The 18,629-nt window shown below is 40.8% G+C and overlaps 1 long non-coding RNA gene across 2 annotated transcripts; it reads left to right on the top strand.

Annotated features, from left to right (window-relative positions):
• The first annotated feature begins 291 nt into the window (after positions 1-291).
• Positions 292-18,159, top strand: LOC106994370 (uncharacterized). Of its 2 annotated transcripts, XR_013407976.1 has the most exons (5): positions 292-3,619; positions 7,254-7,312; positions 7,582-7,632; positions 12,282-12,398; positions 16,329-18,159. It is a non-coding gene; the product is annotated as an uncharacterized LOC106994370 (long non-coding RNA). The 2 variants fall into 2 exon arrangements; XR_013407975.1 differs by lacking the exon at positions 292-3,619 and having other exon boundaries at positions 6,028-7,632.
• The last annotated feature ends 470 nt before the right edge of the window (positions 18,160-18,629 follow it).

Genomic DNA, 18,629 nt, shown 5'->3' with positions numbered 1-18,629 from the left:
GGGAAAGGAAAGAAAGAAAGAGAGAGAGAGAGAGAGAGAGAGAAAGAAGAAAATAAAAGAAGAAAGAAAGAAAAGGAATAAAGAAAGAAAGAGAAAGAAAGAAAGAAAGAGAAAGAAAAAGAAAGGAGGGGGAGGAGAAGGGAAGAGAGGAGAGGAGAGGTGAAGGAAGGAGGAAGGAAAGGAAGGGAAAGGGAAGGGAAGGGAGGGGAAGGGAAAGGGAAGGGAGGGGAGGGGAGGGGAGGGAAGGGAAGGGAAGGGAAGGGAAGGGAAGGGAAGGGAAGGGAAGGGAAGGGAGGGGAAACTTGCTGAAAGCAGAGAGAAAGAGATAAACGGTGACGCTTCTCAGTAGTGGGTGATTTCTTTATGGTACCTGCAGGCATAAATTAATTAAAACTCATATAGAAATGTATTCTTATAATGATAACTCCAATATAGAAGGAGAGTAACATTATTTCCAGAGTATCCTGTTGACCAAGTCAGGGAAATATATAATGTGGTTTTAAAAGTTTTTAAATATAAAACTGAAAATGGCAGTAAACTGGATAATTGACTCACTCAGCTGATCTCTCCTCTTAACGATGTCAGATATTCAGGTCTCACGAAATAAACAGATTTTGTTGGTGGCATTTTAAACACTGACATACATAATCTATGAAAGAAACTCTTCTAATTGATGACTAGAATAGACTGGTTTTCTGCTTTGGATTCATGCATTCGTCAGTCATTGGGTAAGATAGTTTTCATTAGCTTCCTCCACTGTCAGCACTATCTAGGCATCCGAAATGCAAAGGACTATAAAACACAGTCCATTTTGCTCTATGTGCTCATTGTGAGCAGTTGGATTCAGGCATGAAAAGTCAACACAGCAAAACATTACAGGAGCTGTGGCAGCAGCATGTGCAGAGCCCAGTGGACGCCTGTGGAAGGAGGCTCACGGTGTGGAAGGTCAGGGGCCCGCCTTGCACAGTGGTGAGAAGTAAACAGCTGTTGCAGGTGGCATTCTTGGCAGAAGGCGTTCCTGGCAGAAGGAGCAGGACAAGCAAAGGTATGGGAGATGTGGGGAAAAGAGCGGTGTGACAGCTGGAACTGGAAACTTAGCATGTCGCAAGAATGTGGTTGGAAGGAGGACTGCTGAGACAAACCACAGTAGCCAGAATACAGGGGGCTTTGTGTGCCACACTAAGGAGTTTGCGCCCATCCTCCAGGCAATGGGAGCCATTCCAAGTTCTCAGTCAGGGTCAGCGTGATCAGACTTGCGTTTGGAAAGTGACTTTTGTACCAGGCAGAGAATGGGTTGGAGAGACATGAATCAAAAGACCAGTTGAGAAACCAATTATTTAAGTGAAGAATGGTGAGGAACTGTGCTAAGATAGTAAGCAGGTAAGTTCACTGTTATTACTCATTTAGACAAATATTAAGAACATCTAAAATGCATATAACTGTGCTAAATACTAGAGTGTATGAAGAAGAATATGACCACAGTTCTGCCATCATTAGGATTACAATCTGGCAAAGCAGATACTGTTAACACTACACTGGCTGTATCAGGGGATGATGTGCAACCTGACAGAAGAGGCACTACGAACAGCTGTCGAGATTCAGATGGGAAAGTGAATACATCCTGTTGGGTCAACCAGAAAAAAACATTTGTGAATATTGTGGAATATCAGACTGACTTTGAAAGAAGAGTGAGCATTTTAGGAGAACACTGTGGACGGGAACTCACCAAGTGAGGTAACAGCATGAGAAAAAGGCATCGGGGCATATGCATAGCCCACTTTTGATGAGCAGTGAGCCACCCTGTTGGTACTTGTAGAGGAGATGTGTGAACCGAGACTGGAAAGGGAGTTGGTGCCATATGGTGGAGGCTCTGAAATGCAAGAGTGAGCAATTTATACTTAATTTGGTCTATCACTGGGAAGCACCGAAGGTTCCGATGAAAGAAGGGAAGTACTACAAGCTACCCTGGAGAAAACCTTATCTATCATCACTGGATAGGATAAATTAATGATCGGGAGAGCAGAAAACAGCTATTTGCATTAGTGTGAGATCACAGAGGCCAGACTCTAAAAGGTAAATAGGAAAGGGAAGGAGGAGTAGAAGTCAATGCTGTGAGTCTTAGTGATGGGTTGGGTGTGGAGGATGGGGGTGGGGGCTGAGTCAGACATAGCACAGACATGTTGAGCTTGAATGACTGAGGAAAGATTAGACCCACAACAGAAATAAGGAAGTGAGAAAAAGGGGATGTTTGGGGGAAAATTTTAATTTAGGTCAAATGGCTGGCAGGACATCCAGTTAGAATTCGGTAGTTCTCAAGCAGGGCAATTTTACCACTCCCCAACCCCATCCCACAAGGGACATTTGGGAATGCCTGCAAACACTTTGGTTGTGCCATTTGGAGCCAGGGAGTGCTACTGGTATCCAGTGGGAAAACATCCCGTGAGGCCCAGGGCAACCCCAACAGCAGAGACTCATCTGGCCCAAAATGTCCATAGGGTTAAGGTGGAGAATCCCTGAGCTGGATGTTTCTAGTAGAATAACCGAAATGATACTTAAGGCAGTCAAGATTTTGGAAATCACTAATTAAACAATGTAAATTATAAATACAAATTATTGTGAAGGTAGGCCCAGGAATTATCTATCTAGAATCTACTATTCTTTACTACTGTTCCTTACTACTGTTGCTCCTGGGCTACAAATCTGTACAGCATGCGACTATAGGGAATACTGTAGAAAACAGTAGTAAAGAAGATAGATAAATTTGACTTCAGAATTCTACCCTTGATAACCACACCTCTAAGGGAAGGAGACGAAAAATGGAGCCACGTAGCAGACAGAGATGTTCTTCCTAGGCCCCTGCTGCCTTTCCCAAGACTCTCAGCACCAGCTCCTCGGCACCACCACCAACCACTGTTCTCAGGTTTCTTTGTTGCATCCATCTATGGACAAACACGGAGCCACATAGCAGACAGAGATGATGCAGAAGTCAGGCTGTCCCTCAGGGGATCCACGTAGCCCCCTGCTAGCTGCATCATCTTGGACAAGTTACTGGTTTCTATGTTTTAGCTTCCCCATCTCAAAACAGCAGGAACAATGCTCACCTTGAGGGATTGTGAGGGTTAGGGTTCCTTTATACGGTCATGCATCATACAAATGACATATACAACAGTGGTGCCATAAGATTCCAATGGACCCGAACAATTCCTATTACTTAGTGGTGCTGCAGCCATTGCACCATTGTAGCACAACTCACATGTTTGTGGTGATACCGGTGTAAACAAACCCACTGTGCTGTCAGTCATGGAAAAGTCTAGCATATACAGCTATTAATATATACAGCGCCTAATACTTGATAATGATAATAAATGACTGTGTTAGTTGCTGGTTTATGTATTTACCACACTACTTGGTTTATTGTTATTTTAGAGTGTATTTTCCCACTATTTATTAAAAGAAAGTCACTGTAAAGCAGTCTCAGGCAGGTCCTTCAGGAGGTATCTAGAGGAAGGCATTGTTATCCCAGGAGATGACAGCTCCATACGCGTTACTGCCCCGAAGACCTTCCAGTGGGAGAAGACGTGGAGGTGGAGGACGGTGATATCGATGACCCTGACCTTGGGTAGGTCTAGGCTAATGTGTGTGTTTGTGTTTTCATATTTAACAATTCAGTTTAAAAACTAAAACAAACGAACAAACAAAAAAAAACATAAAAAAGTCTTACAAGTGAAAAAAGATTATAGAATAAGGATATTAAAAAAGAAAATATTGTTGCACAGCTGTACAACATGTATTTTAAGCTGTTATTACAAAAGAGTTAAAAGTTTTAAAAATTTAAAAATTTATAAAGTAAAAATGTTATCATAAGCTAAGGTTAATTTATTATTAAATAAAGAAATGTTAAAAATTAATTGAGTGTCACCTATGTATATGGTGTTTGTAAAGTCTGCAGTAGGGCACAGTCATGTCCTAGGCTTTCACATTCACTCACCACTCACTCACTGCCTCTCCCAGAGCAACTTCCAGTCCCACAAGCTCCATTTGTGCTAAGTGCCACACACAGATATACCTTCTCTTTTTGTCTTTCATATTGTGTTTTTACTGCATCATTTCTGTTTAGATATGTTTATTTCAGAATCACAAATACTTTTCATGACGCTGCAGTTGACTACAGTATTCCGTACAGTAGCATGCTGTACAGGTTTGTGGCCCAGGAGCAACAGGCCATACCGTATCTCCTAGATTATACCAAATCTCACATCGAATTTTAATCCTCAGTGTTAGAGGTGGGGCCTTGTGGGAGGGGATTGGGTCATGGGGGCAGATTTCCTCCTTTGGTGCTGTTCTCACACAATCTGAATGTTTAAGTATGTGGCACCTGCCCGCTCTGTCTCTCTTCGTCCTTTCCCAGCCATATAAGGTCTACCTGCTTCACTTTCAACTTCCACCATGATTAAAGCAGAGCAGGCGCTACCGTGCTTCCTGGATAGCCTGCAGTATGGGAAGCCAATTAAACCTCTTTTCCTTATAAATTACCCAGTCTCAAGTATTTGGTTATAGCACTGTGAGAGTGAACTAATGGGCTATCGTCTAACTGTATATGTATATATAGCTATCTTTTGTCTCTCTCTCTTTATTTCTCTCTGTATGTCTTTTGCTTACCTGTCTATCTAGTTGTCTACCTATCCGTGATGATTAATTTTATGTATCAATTTGGCTAGCCTATGCTACCCAGTTAATTGGTAAAATATCAGTCTACATGCTTCTATGAGGGTATTTTATAGATGTGATTAATGTTTAAATCAATAGACTTTGAGCAAAGCAGATGACCTTCCATAATGTGAGTGGGTCTCATATAATCAGTTGAAGGACTTTAGAAAAAAGTCCCCAGAAGAAGAAGGAATTCAACTTCCAGACTGCCTTTGGACTCAAGATTGCAACATGAACAACTGCCAGCATTTCCAACTTACTGGCTTGACCTGCAGATTTTGAACTTACTAGCCCCCGTAATTGTATGAGCCCATTATTTAAAATCTCTCTCTTTCCCTCTCATCCCAATTTCTTTCTCTCTATATATCTGTATCCTATTGTATCCTGTTGGTTCTGTTTCTCTGGAGCACTCTGACTAATATACTCTCACCCATTGTCTATCTCATCTTTTTTTCTAAAAATGTAAACTCCACAGGAGCATACTATGTTCATTGCTTTTTATTTTATTCACTTACTATCTGTAAATATGGTCTACCTTAGTCTCATCTGCATAAGCATGCTTCATATGAATACACAGTACTGTGCATCTCCCGACTGATGTTCATTTAGGGAGACTGAACACTTTGGCTGCATTGAGCATCCTTGTTCATACTCTTCGTGCATGTGTAAGAATATATCTGTGGTATTCTAATAGTGGAATTGCCAGGACAGTGGGTATGAGCATATTACATTTTAATATAAATTACTGAGTTGCTCTATAAAATGTTTGCACCAATTTACAAAACTGGCACCAGCCAACGAGAGGGATTGTCTTCTGTATTCCGGCAACCATTTATCATTGTTAGGTGAAAAATAGAATCCCATTGTTTTTGAAACTTACATTTCTTTAACTACATGTGAAAATTAGAATTCAAAATTACCAGCTTATTTTGTTTGTGTTACTGCAAACTGGTGCCCATTTATTTGGTCTGCAAAAACATATGCGGTATTTTGATGATACAACGAGTCCCAGTGCTAATGCAAGCCTGTATATAGCACCTTAGGCATTTGGCTTTGACCTGTAGAGCTGCTGGCTCCATCAGCTCCCTCAGTCATTTGGTAAACCTCATAGTAACAAGGTTCTGCATTTGATGTGATTGCACTTTCAAGACCCAACTACAGCATTGTGGTAGGCATTTATTGTTTAAAATTAAGGCTAGAAAGTAAGTATTGAATTTTATTAAAATATTTATAAAATTTTAAATAAATATTACTGATTTTTAAAAAAAACAGACACTATTTACTGTAATATCACTAGCCTATCTCATACACTATTATATATTCCTATATAATGTAGGAATAAATCCAATAAAAGTATTAACATTTGTTGGGATAACTTTTTAATGAAAGAAAACATAAAGCTTCATTGATCACCATTAAAAATGGCTTAATTAAATGGACAGATATCTCCTATCTATTTAAGTTGGCTAGGTTCAATGTTTTAAAGATATCAGATCTCCCAAATAGATTCAATATAATCCAATAAGAATCCTAATAGGTTTTTGGTAGAACTTAAAATGCTAAATCCCAAGTTTACATAAAACTGGCCATTTATATGTTTTATATAAAAGGGCCAAGAATAGCTAAGACATTCATGAAATGGAAGAATCAAGAGGGAAGACTTGGTCTAACAAATATCAAGAATTATTGTGAAACTGAAGTAACAAAGGCAATGTAGTAAAAGAAAGGACAGATGTGAGCAGCTCAATGAAAAAACATATGCGTACATACTCGGAAGCAGCACTATAGAAGTAAGGAGATGACTAGATTCCCAATAAATTATGATAAGAACATTGAATACCTGCATAAGAAAAATGAAATTGACACTTATCTTACAACATAGCCAAAATTAGTTCCAGTTGGATTAAAAGAAAAAGTGTAATAACGTCATAAAACATTCAGAATATAAGATAGAAGCATCTCTTCATGGTCTCAAGGCAGGGAAGAATTTCCTAATCTCCTCAACAATTAAGGAAGAGAGGATGTTCATAATTACATCAAATTTAAGATATATTTTCATCAAAATCTTACAAGGGCGAAAAGATAGTTATGTAAAGAGACATTATTACAAATTTATATCAACATCACTATTCAAACCTATATTCATATTTATATAACCAAGAAAGGTTATTTACAGAACTTGCAAATCAATAAGAGAAAATCAATAAGATACAAATCAATAAAAGATAAGTCAATAGAATAATGGGTAAAAAACATAAATAAGCACCTTATAAAAGAGGATATACATTTGGATATTAAATATGTAAACATTGTTAAATTTCATCTTTAAACAGAGAAAAGCACATTAAGACTACAATGAAATATATACTCACAAGAATGACTAAAATGAAAACACTGAGACTATCAAGTGCTAGCAAGGCAACAAATCAACAGGAACTCTCAAGAAAACCTCTGAAAACAGGAATGTGCATTAGTTTCCTATTGCTGATGTAACAAATTACCACAAATGTACTGACTTAAAACAATGCAAATTTATTCTCTTACAGTTGTGGAGGCTAGAAGTCAAGAATCATTTTCACTTGGGCTAAAGTCAAGGTGTCAGCAGGTTTGTTCTAGAAATTCTGAGGTTGACTTGTTTTTCTTGTAGCTTCCCCTTACATTTTTAGCTTAATACTTTTATTCCCATTAACAAAAATAGTAATTAGACGCAAGAGAGGAGGTAAAAAACTATGCGAACCATTGAGAGTTGATTGTCCAATCTGGTATTCATTAAAGTATACAACGCCCTTTTGATAGGTAGAAACACAAATGAGATATTTTGTGGTTTGTTGGTTACAAGAATAAAACAGGTCTCTATCATCATTTCCCTTTCAGAGGAAATCTGCAGGATAACTCAGGAGAAGGCTTTAACTGTGGAGTGCCCAGGTAACCAGTTTTTCACTTGGTTTAACAAGAAGATGCCAATAGCTCACTCAAATGCTCCTGCTAAGCATACATCAGTAGTTGAAATATGACATGCTACTGCAATGTTTTCTGCAATAATGCCTTCATAGGTTATAGTAAAAGTTATTCCAAGAGGGATAAGAAGGAAGCCACAATTTATGGACATTGCAACAAGCCAGCATCCGTAATTTCAACCAACGTAATTGGTGAGCCGCATGCTGAGAATGTGTGATACTCCCCAAATGAAGAGATGTCACTAAAAAGAAAGAGATGAGCTTTTCAGAGTGCAGCCTGGATGAGTTAAGAGAGCCGGGGTCCTAGTGGTTGGCCAGGCAATGAAATCATAAATCGCAGTGCAATGGTTCCAAATGGTTTTGGCTGGAGAAGACGATGCTGCCTGACCTTCTGGCCCTGACACTTAATTACTCTGTGAGTGAGCTTCCGGATTCTCCTTAGGCAGCCAACTTCAGAATGACAGGCCTGGACCCGGAGAAATGGTTACCCCAAACCTCTGCAGCTGATCCATTCTGAGGAGAGGCACACGCTGACAGGGAACGTTCTGGCCACTCCTGTTTCTTGACTAAAGAAGGCATGTGATTGAGAGGTGGCATGGTTAAAGGACAAGTTACATGCCTCCAGAATCAGTGTGATGCCTCACGAATGCTAGAGCAGAGTGAAGTCAAATACATAGGTAGAGGAAATAACAAAAGATGCTGCTTTTGCTCAGGCTTGTTTCAAGGTTTAAGGATCTGGTGTGGAAACTGCCTGCAGAAAAGTTTGGGACCTTTGGCTCAAACATTCTGAAATTTCCATTCAGGTAGAAATGGTGATCTACGCCATTATCAACAATGTGTTTATTTTGGCTCTGAAGCCTCTTATGTCAAAGCTAAGGAATTTAGAATGAGAGAACTACTTTCACAAGAAAAGACTAGGAAACTCACCTATTTCAAAGTCTACCTAACCCCTGGCTCAGGTTTCATCTGGCCAATTATCCACAGGGCACTAAAAATGCAGACAGAGGATTTTATTTTCTTTGCTAAGATTGATATATTATTGATAAAATTGATATATTGTTGAACCAATTTGACAATCAATTTATATAGGAAGCCTCATTTCTTTTAGTCCTGTAGGAAGTATTGAAAATATTTGAAGCTTTAAGGGACAGCAGAGAATAAACATACAGAAATTTCAACAGTCATAGTTGTAGAAATACAGGCAAACTGAAATTCTACAAGTTGGAGAATTGTACTCATCCACAGATTAAAAATGAATTGGCAAGTATAGTTCAGTTATTAAAAGAGGATAATATCCCAGTACTCAATATGAATAAAACATGTAGGGTGCATGTAGCCAGAGCCAAGGATGAATGCCAGGGTATTATTGATAACTGATGGCTGACTGTTTATTGAATCTCCCATCTTTGGCACTTGGAACTTCTCTCTTGCTGTTTGCCTTGAATTTCCATATTGGACCTGTTTACTTTTTTTTTTTTCTAACTGAAGACTGAAAACTAATTTGTGCTTATATTTAAAAAGCTTCCAGTATTAAACTTAAAGTTGACTGCAAATGTACAAAGACTGTTCATCATTGTGTGTTTTTGTATGTCATATCCCATACAAAGTGTGTTTGGACAGAGGAGATGGTTCTTAGCTTTCAACTCGATATGCATGCTGTGTCTTTTTTAAATTTAATGAATTTTAGACTTATGACCATTCTTTGTGTGGCAGTTTCTATTGGTCTGTAGATTGCTATCTGTCTGAATATTTATCCTTTCCAGCAAGTTTTGTCTACTAAATAAAAATAGGCAAATTCCTACCCAATGTGACTTAAGAATCCAACAGGCAACCACCCCTGCTGGGAACTAGGCCAGTCATCCACAACCATCTCCAGCCACAGCCTCTAAGGAGCATATTCCATGTACCAATCACTATGCCTGTCCTTGTAGGACACACGTGTGTGTTCCAATGCAAACTCCCAGGCCTCCTTCCTTCCTGAGAGTCACTTGACTAAGAGATGATGTCCCGACTTCCTATTTTATCTATGTCCTCATTTGTGAAACATTTGAGCTGATTATCCTCTTTTCTTTATTTTTATAGAAAGGAGGTCTCACTGTGTTGCCCAGGCTTGTCTCAAACTTCTGATCTCAAATGATTTTCCCGCCCCAGTCTCTGGAAGCACTAGAATTACAGGCATGAGCCACTGCGAATGGCCTGATTTTCCTCTTTGTGGGTTGACCAAGAGGAAAAATAACTGCCTCATCCAGCATTTACTCAAACAATAGGAGATTTACGGCTTGCTATAAGAGGGGCAAGGTGTATCTCAGACATGGGTGTGAGCCCACCAGCTCAGCTTGAGTCCTCTCTCTCCGGCTCTGCAGCAGTCCTCAGTTCGGCACCCGGCTGAGAGTAGAATCCAGGGAAGGCCTGACCTGCTGGTGAGGCGATGTGCGGAAGGAGTCCCTGTCTTTGGCCACACACACCGTTTGTTTACTCAGAGGCGAAGGCAGTTTTCCGTTTCTATAGTAATGGCACCTGCAGTCCCCACAGCTCATGCACTGTGGTGCCAAACTACATCCCTAAATGTCTAACTTCAGAGCCCTGGCTGCCTCATAACTCTTCCCTCCGCTATTCCTCTGAGGCCGTAAAAGGATTTTTGGTATTCAAACGTTTCTCGTTGTGGAGTCTTCGTCCAAAGGAAATATCTGGCAGGGAAGATATAAAATCAGGCCTTTTCGGTTGCATCTTGAATACTGGAGGCCTGGCCCTCTAGGCATCTCTATTTGTTTTTCCCCAGGCAGGTTTCTGGGTAGGGACCTGAGTGTGGCTGTAGAGTGTGTGCTGCACATCTGTGGGGGGCACTACTGGCTTCATAAACATGAGAATTGGCACTTGGAATTACTACGTGCAGCCCAGTCAGCTACAGCAGGGGGCCTGTGTGGACTCCAGCTCCCAGACCACTCTTCTGACTATGCAAGGATCACAGATGGAACTTTATCATAGATACGTTTACTCCAGTTTACACCTTCTCAGTGTTTAGCAGAAGGGAGCTAGGTCTTAGGAGGTCAAGGGTGTGGGACAGATAGCTGGAGGAGGGGCTGGGGAAGAGATGTGAGTCTGTCTAGTGTTAGAGAAAGGAGCCATCAGAAAGACATCGCAAAGCAGCTCTCTCTCCTTCAACGATTTCCCCATGCAATCCTTCTCTAGGAGCTTGGGCTGGCAAGGGGTAGCCTGCCGTTCTTTTGATTCCTTTATAATCACAATTCCAGCTTTAGACGCCAGCCCAGAGAAAGAGCTAGGAAAGCCCCAGCTCCCCAAGGCCCAAAGGTGGTCAAGAAAGAATTATGAAGAGGTTTAATTTTTAAAAATAATGACATGATCTTGCTGCTTTAATAAACAGAATTTCGTGAAGTTCTAAAACAAAAAGAAACAACAAATAATTGTTTCTCTGCTTCACTCTGCCTCAACTGAAAAAGAAATTCCTTAAAAATAAGCCCATTTCCCCATCAGTTTTGGTTCTGGGTCCCTGTGATGTCAATCTTCCCATACACCCATGAGTGGTATTGAATGGCAGTGAGTCTTAGGCTCTGAAATTCTCTGGTTTCTAATGTATTCACATGACATCAATCTGTTAAACAGATGATATTTAACTTATTTAAATGTTTGATTCTTTATTTTTAAAAGTCATTTAAAGCTAGTCTTGAATAGCTAGAATTCATTCCGGATTTTCTTAAAATCTTTCCGGATTTAATAGCACAATTTGTATTTCATGCCAGCCCACCCAAGGTGTTAGCAGAGATGGAGTCTCTGATACAGTGTAGTTTTTAATGGCCTGTTATATTATCCTTTTCTATTAGACTCTATAAATATTGCAATGCATTTGCAAATAGAACGCCAGTTGAATAAAACCATGGGTTTGACTGAATATAATATTATTTCTTAAGAAATAATAATGTGAAAAATACAAAATAAATGCAATTAATACTTCAAATACCTTTTATATGACAGCCAAGCAAAACTTAATTAAAGTTAATCATAAAAGTTTAAAATACCATCTATTTTATTTGATCATTTTGGTACAGTATGTGTCGGGGACCTATCTATATGGAAACTGTTCTATAAGCCAATTGTATTTTACTGCTTAATTATATAGCTTGAAAAGCAATAGTGTGAGAATAAAATATTTTAAAAAGATGTGGAACAGGCATAAGTGTTCTTATTTGACTTGCAGACTTGGGTGCTGCTTTCACAAAGATTTGCTTTTTATATGGTATTAATCAGTTACTATAAAGGCAGAATGGTTAATAAATCCACCCTGCCAAAATCGAGAGCTTGGTTTTTGCAAACATACCTGTGACATTTTGGTTGGACTGGGATATAAGGTGTCTGGAGGATTAACTGTACATACCGTTGAGAAAGGCATCATCTATGCCCTTTAATTTATGTTAACAGGAGTTTTAGTGTCTTTTTATGAACCTCTTTCCAGGTATTTCATTGTCAATATTTAGGTTCACACTGTCTTCTAAGGCTACAAATACTTTGGATGCAAATTAAGCATTGAGTTGTGTATTACATAATTTTGCTCTAATATAAGTCCATTTAATTTGATGCTTTCCTCTTGCTCTCTTGTCACAGAATGAGAAACGCTCTGAGGAGGAAGACAAACAAGTACCCCTCTTCTGCCCTGGACTTCAGTTAGGGAGCTCCAAACCTGAGCACACACTGTCAGAGTAGCTGGAGAGGGGAATAAAGGTGAGACCACCTTACAGGAAGCCCGATTCTAAGAACTGAACATAAATTTGAAAATAACTCTCTTGATTTTATATTATTTTTAAAAGAACTGTCCCTGAAACTGTGATCACATATTCCCAAAACATCTGAGCGTATTGTGACACCTAAAAACAAAAGCATTTGTTATCTTCTATGCCAGATTTTAGACTTAAAAATCTGATATTTAAAAGAGGGTTTTCTGAAAAACTTTCCAACACAGCGAAAATAATAACTCAATAGCACACACACAGAAACAAAAGAAAGAAATTGCAGACTATAAAAGGAATTTGCTTTTACTAGCATAGAAGTGAGAAAAATAGGGAGTAGAAAAGAATTTACTAAATTTTTGCTCTACCTAATTTAGTTCTTATAAATAATTTCTTTCCACCAAAAAAGAATGCAATGAAGGTTTTCCAACTCATTCTTTTGTTCCAGAGATTTATTGCTGTGAAAATGTTAGCTCTCATCTGATTTAGTGTCTGAGTGGTGGTGTCCTCTGGTAGAAAGAGGAATCCCTTGACAAGCCCAGGCAGTCTTGGCCCCTGGAGGTCTTCCAATAATTAGAGTCAAGCAAATCCCTGGAGGAAACCAGTAAGTCTGAGAAGCATTCCTCTTGTCTCTCTGTCGTTCTCTGCGCACTTGGAGTTATTCTGATAAAGCCACTCTGCGTCTCAAGAACTCAGCTTGCTAAGCTGTTGAAACTAAGGTAGAGATAATTGACAGGAGATGAAAGGGCCTGGATGCTGGGCTGGAAGTACTGGGGGTGTGAGCAGGTCTGAGCTATGAGCTGCAGTATCATGTAAGTACAGACAGGCAGTGTAAACACGGTGATTACGGGACTGCGCTTTCAGGTGAGTAGACTATGTGGGAGTAAATTCCAGGCTGCTTTTCAATTGAACAAACAACATTTTCAGGTTCCTGCTGTTTCGTTTGATTCATTTCTACTGCCAGGCTCTAGCGATATAAAATCGTATGAAAGTGCCCATTTTGCAATGTTCTGGGATTATGTCCTGCAGCATAAGAGCCCAGCCAGTCTGCCCAGTGTCTACGTTTGATCACACAAATTCAGCTGTGCTATAGAATAACTGCTCTTCAATTAGGAACGCTGTCAATACAATTGATTCTTCCAGAAACCCTGGGGCAGATTGGTCATCTGTTGAACACACTTGCAGAGTCACTGCCTACTCATCCCAAAAGGGATGGTCAGAAGTTACTTATCCCAGTAACTTCAAGACCTGCATAATGACTGAATCTGCCTCTCCTCATCTGTCTTTCTATTCCCTTCCAAAGGTAACCTCCACCCTGTGAGGCCAGCCTTGGGCCTGCTGGAATTATCCCTGACTTTAGGTCATTGCTCATATATGACATTTATTCCCCATCAAGGGTTTCATTTATTTTACTATTTAGCTATTTCCTAGGATTAAGGTGGTGATTTACCTTATAGTAAGCTGTGAAAGTTCTTATTATTTTAGTCAACACATTAAACCTAGAGAGGCACCTAAATTTTATGACTCTAATTAGAAATGAATTCCTAGAATTTTTCTCTAAATCATCTGAGGCGGTGGTATCCCACTAACCCTAACACAAGGGGACATGTACACAGAGAACTGAGCATAGTAGATTGGACGTTACCTTGAATTTTCTTTAAAGTCCTGGATCTCTTTGGGGAGGACTGGTAGATGTCCCTATGAGTTCATGGATGTAATGCTCTCAGAATAGTGTCTGTGGCCTAGTAAACACCTAGTGTTAGCCCTTATTTTTTCTTCACTTTTCACTGTTCTCCTGTAAAGACACAGCTGGATATCTGTTGAGTCTTACTAATAACCAATGTGAATGGAGAGGTGAGAAGACTCCACTCCACTGCTAACTGAGGTGCTAAATGAGAAGATAACACTACCTCACCTGACTGTACGTCACTGCCCTCTAAATTCTGTTGATTCAGGGATTATGGAGAAAGGAGATGAACACATTCCTCCCCACTTTCTGGGAGCCCAGTCTGGCCACATTTCCAGCTGTGAGCAAGTGGTGGATGTCCTCAGCCTGTACATGTTGATGTTTCACACGTGCTGAGATTCAGAGACAGCAGGGCACCCCGCCTATGGCCAATTCCCAGGGAAGGGCAGGATTGAGATTTCCTTTTTAGCCACTGGTGAGACCAAGGTTAACTTGAAAAATGATCCAGGATGCACAAAAAATTGAAAACACACTGGCAGGACCAAGTGGCTCACTCCTGTAATCCCAGCACTTTAGGAGGTCGAGGCAGGCAGATCACCTGAGGTCAGGAGTTCCAGATCAGCCTGACTAACATGGTGAAAACCTGTTTCTACTAAGAATACAAAAATTAGCCAGGTGTAGTGGCAGGCGCCTGTAATCCCAGCTACTCGGGAGGCTGAGGCAGGAAAATCACTTGAACCCAGGAGGCGGAGGTTGTAGTGAGCTGAGATCAGACCACTGCCCTTCAGCCTGGGCAACAAAGGAAGACTCTGTCTGAAAAAAGAAAAAGAGAGAAAAAAGAAAACATACCAAAAAAATATGTCAAGCAATGTTTTCATGTAAACCCTGATTTATTTCAGGCACTTATCTGAAGTGTTGGGTGTACACGATCTGTGGAACTTTTTAATGGCAATATGGTCATTGGCCAAAACACCAAGATACCAAATTTCTTTGGGCCAGTCAAATATGAATGGGCCTTGTCTACACATCCTCTTGTGGCTCTTGTTGTCCATGTTCTCCTTGAGGTCAAAGGTGAACAGGCTTCAAGCCTCCACTCAAAGGAAGGTTCCTTCAGGGCTCCCCACAGGCTCCCCTCATAACTGGATACAATAACTCTGACTTGGCACAGTTTGGGTCCTTGTCCTGTTGGCATCCCAGCTCAGTGACTTTTGGAACCACACACAACATCCATACATCTCTAGTGTGCTCTGTCCACTGCCTCTGCGAGCCTTCCTGAATGAGATTGCTCACATCATGTGTTCTGATGCTTTGGAAAGCCTAACAACTGCTTTACAAAGATGCAAAAGCAAACATAAACACACAATACCACGTGTATTAGCCCATCCTCACACTGCTGGAAGGAAATACCTGAGACTGGGTAATTTATTTAAAAAACAGAAGAAATTGGCTCACAGTTCTGCAGGCTGTATAGCAAGCATAGCAGCTTCTGCTTCTGGGGAGGTCTCAGGAAGCTTCCAGTCATGGCAGAAGCCAAAGGGGGAGTGAGCCCTTTCCATGGCCAGGGCAGGAGGAAGAAGAGATCTCATGAGAACTCACTCACTGTAAACAGCTAGATCTCACGGGAGCTCACTCACTTCACAGCACCTAGGGGGATGATGATAAACCATCCATGAGGGATGCGCCTCCATGATACAATCACCTCCCACCAGGTCCCACCTTCAACACTGGGGATTACATTTCAACATGAGATTTGGGTGATGACACAGATCCAAACCACATCACCATGGGCCCAGAATGTTGTCTTATGTTAAGGTATTACACCTTTGTGGCCTTGGGAAAGAAAGAACCATAGATAGGTCATTTGTAACTTTCCTGCATGGAGTTACAAAAATTGGGCTGCTTGTATTCCGAAACTTCTCAATCACTTCTCATATGGTTTGTCTGTGTCCCCACCCAAATGTCATCTTGAATTGTATTTCTGTGTGTTGTGGGAAGGACCTGGTGGGAGATAATTGAATCATGGGACAGTGGATTCCCCTATATTGTTCTCATGGTAGTGAAAAAGTCTCGCAAGATCTGATGGTTTTATAAGTGGTTCCCCCTTTCCCTTGACTCTCATTCTCTCTTGCCCGTCAGCATGTGAGATGTGCTTTTATCCTTTTGCCATGATTGTGAGGCCTCCTCAGCCATGTGTAACTATGAGTCAATTAAACTACTTTTTCTTTATAAATTACCAAGTTTCAGGTATGGGGTCAAAGCCCCCACAAAGAGACTCCATTGGGGCACTGCCTACTGGAGCTGTGAGAAGAGGGCCACCATCCTCCAGACTCTAGAATGGTAGATCCACCAACAGTTTGCACCATGCACCTGGAAAAGCCAGAAGTACTCAATGCTATCCTGTGAAAGCAGCCAGGAGAGGGGCTATACCCTACAAAGCCACAGGGGCAGAGCTGCCCAAGACCATGGGAACCTATCTCTTGCTTCAGTGTGATCTGGATGTGAGACATGGAGTCAAAGGAGACCATTTTGGAACTTTAAGGCTTAATGACTGCCCTATTGGATTTTGGACTTGCATGGGACCTGTAGCCCTTTTGTTTTGGACAATTTCTCCTATTTGGAATGGGTGTATTTACCCAATGCCTCTACCTCCACTGTACCTAGGAAGTAACTAACTTGCTTTTGAGTTTATAGGCTCATAGATGGAAGAGATTTGCCTTGTCTCAGATGAGACTTTGGAATGTGGACTTTTGAATTAATGTTGAAATGAATAAAGACTTCAGGGGACTTTGGGAAGGCATGACTGGTTTTGAAATGTGAGGACATAAGATTGGAGAGGGGCCGGGGTGAAATGATATGGTTTGACTGTGTCCCCACCCAAATCTCACCTTGAATTGCAGCTCCCATAATTCCCAAGTGTTGGAGGAGGGACCCTGTGGGAGATAATTGAATCATGGCAGTGGATTCCCCCATACTGTTCTCGTGGTAGTGGTAAGTGTCATGAAATCTGACGGCTGTATAAGGGGTTTCCCTTTTCAATTGGATCTCATTCTGTCTTGCCTGCAGCCATGTAAGACATGCCTTAGCACCTCCTATGCCTTCTGCCGTGATTGTGAGGCCTCTCCAACCATGTTTAACTGTGAGTCCATCAAACCACTTTTTCCTTATAAATTACTCAGTCTCAGTATGCAGCGTGAGAATGGACTAATACAACTTCTTTATGTTTGATAGGGATGATGATATATTCTCTTTTCCTAAGAATTTAAATCATACCCAGTGGGAGGATAGAAGTAATATTCTTATTTAACAAATTTTAACGGTTCTATGTGTAGAATGGGGTTGAGTAATTACTGAGAAGCACTGTTTTTCTGTGCTAGGAAGAGTAACCCTGAAAAAGGGAGAGAAGTACCTGCCGGGTTCAACTCTTCTTCCCCCGGGCTGCCACCTTGCCATTGCAGGATGAATGTTGTTAACAGGGAGTCTGTTAAAATGGCAAGGGGGTCTTGCCATGGAATCCAGGGCTTCTCTCTTGGCCTACTTCTCTTTCCCGTCCCTGCTGCTTTTTCATCCTCAGCCTCCTGTAGTTCTCCCTTCTCATTTCCAACTTATGTGGAACTCAATTTGCATAGAGAACGTTTCTGCTCCCAGATTCCCTGACACATTTTTCCCCCCCATGGCAGAGAAAAAAGACCTCAGGCATTTATTTAATCCTAAATGTTCTTAGGCTCAGTCTCAACCTATTTGTACAAATTAATATATTGATATATGTCTGACGATTACTAGTCTATGCTCCTTGGGCATGGTGCTTTCAGGACTGTGTAGAGATTAAGAACTGGAGCATAGAGTCTGCTTCTCTCACCACTTTTTGGCTGTGTGGCTCCAGACAAGTTACTTAACCTCTGTGTGCCTCAGTTCCCACCACTGTAGAATGGGAATAATTGTGCTACCTATTTCACATGTGTGTTGTGAAGTTTCATTGAGGTTCAGGAAAAGCATTTTTATTTGTGCCTAGTACAGAGCAAACTCTCAGTGTATGACAGCTAATTATTTTTACTTGACTTTAATTATTAACTATCCGAATTCTTACTTTGAGCTGTCATCAAAATGCAAATGCGATGACAAATATATTACAGTTTCTTTATTTTGAGAAAATAGAAGTAATGATGCCCATTACGATTAGCTAGAATATGAGGCTATGCTTTATTTATTTATTTATTTATTTATTTATTTATTTATTTGAGATGGAGTCTTGCTCTGTCGCCCAGGCTGGAATGCAGTGGCATGATACCAACTCACTGCAACCTCTGCTTCCCAGGTTCAAGTGATTCTCCCTTCTCAGCCTCCCAAGTAGCTGAGGTTACAGGCACACACCATCACACCCAGCTAATTTTTTTGTATTTAGTAGAGATGGGGTTTGATCATGTTGGTCAGGCTGGTCTCGAACTTCTGACCTCAGGTGATCCACCCGCTTCGGCCTCCCAAACTGCTGGGATTACAGGCGTGTGCCACCATGCCTGGCCCATGCTATGCTTTAAGTGGTGG

Source organism: Macaca mulatta, chromosome 17 (assembly GCF_049350105.2).
Source record: "Macaca mulatta isolate MMU2019108-1 chromosome 17, T2T-MMU8v2.0, whole genome shotgun sequence".
Lineage (NCBI taxonomy): Eukaryota > Metazoa > Chordata > Mammalia > Primates > Cercopithecidae > Macaca > Macaca mulatta.
This window is presented reverse-complemented; position numbering and strand designations above follow the sequence as displayed.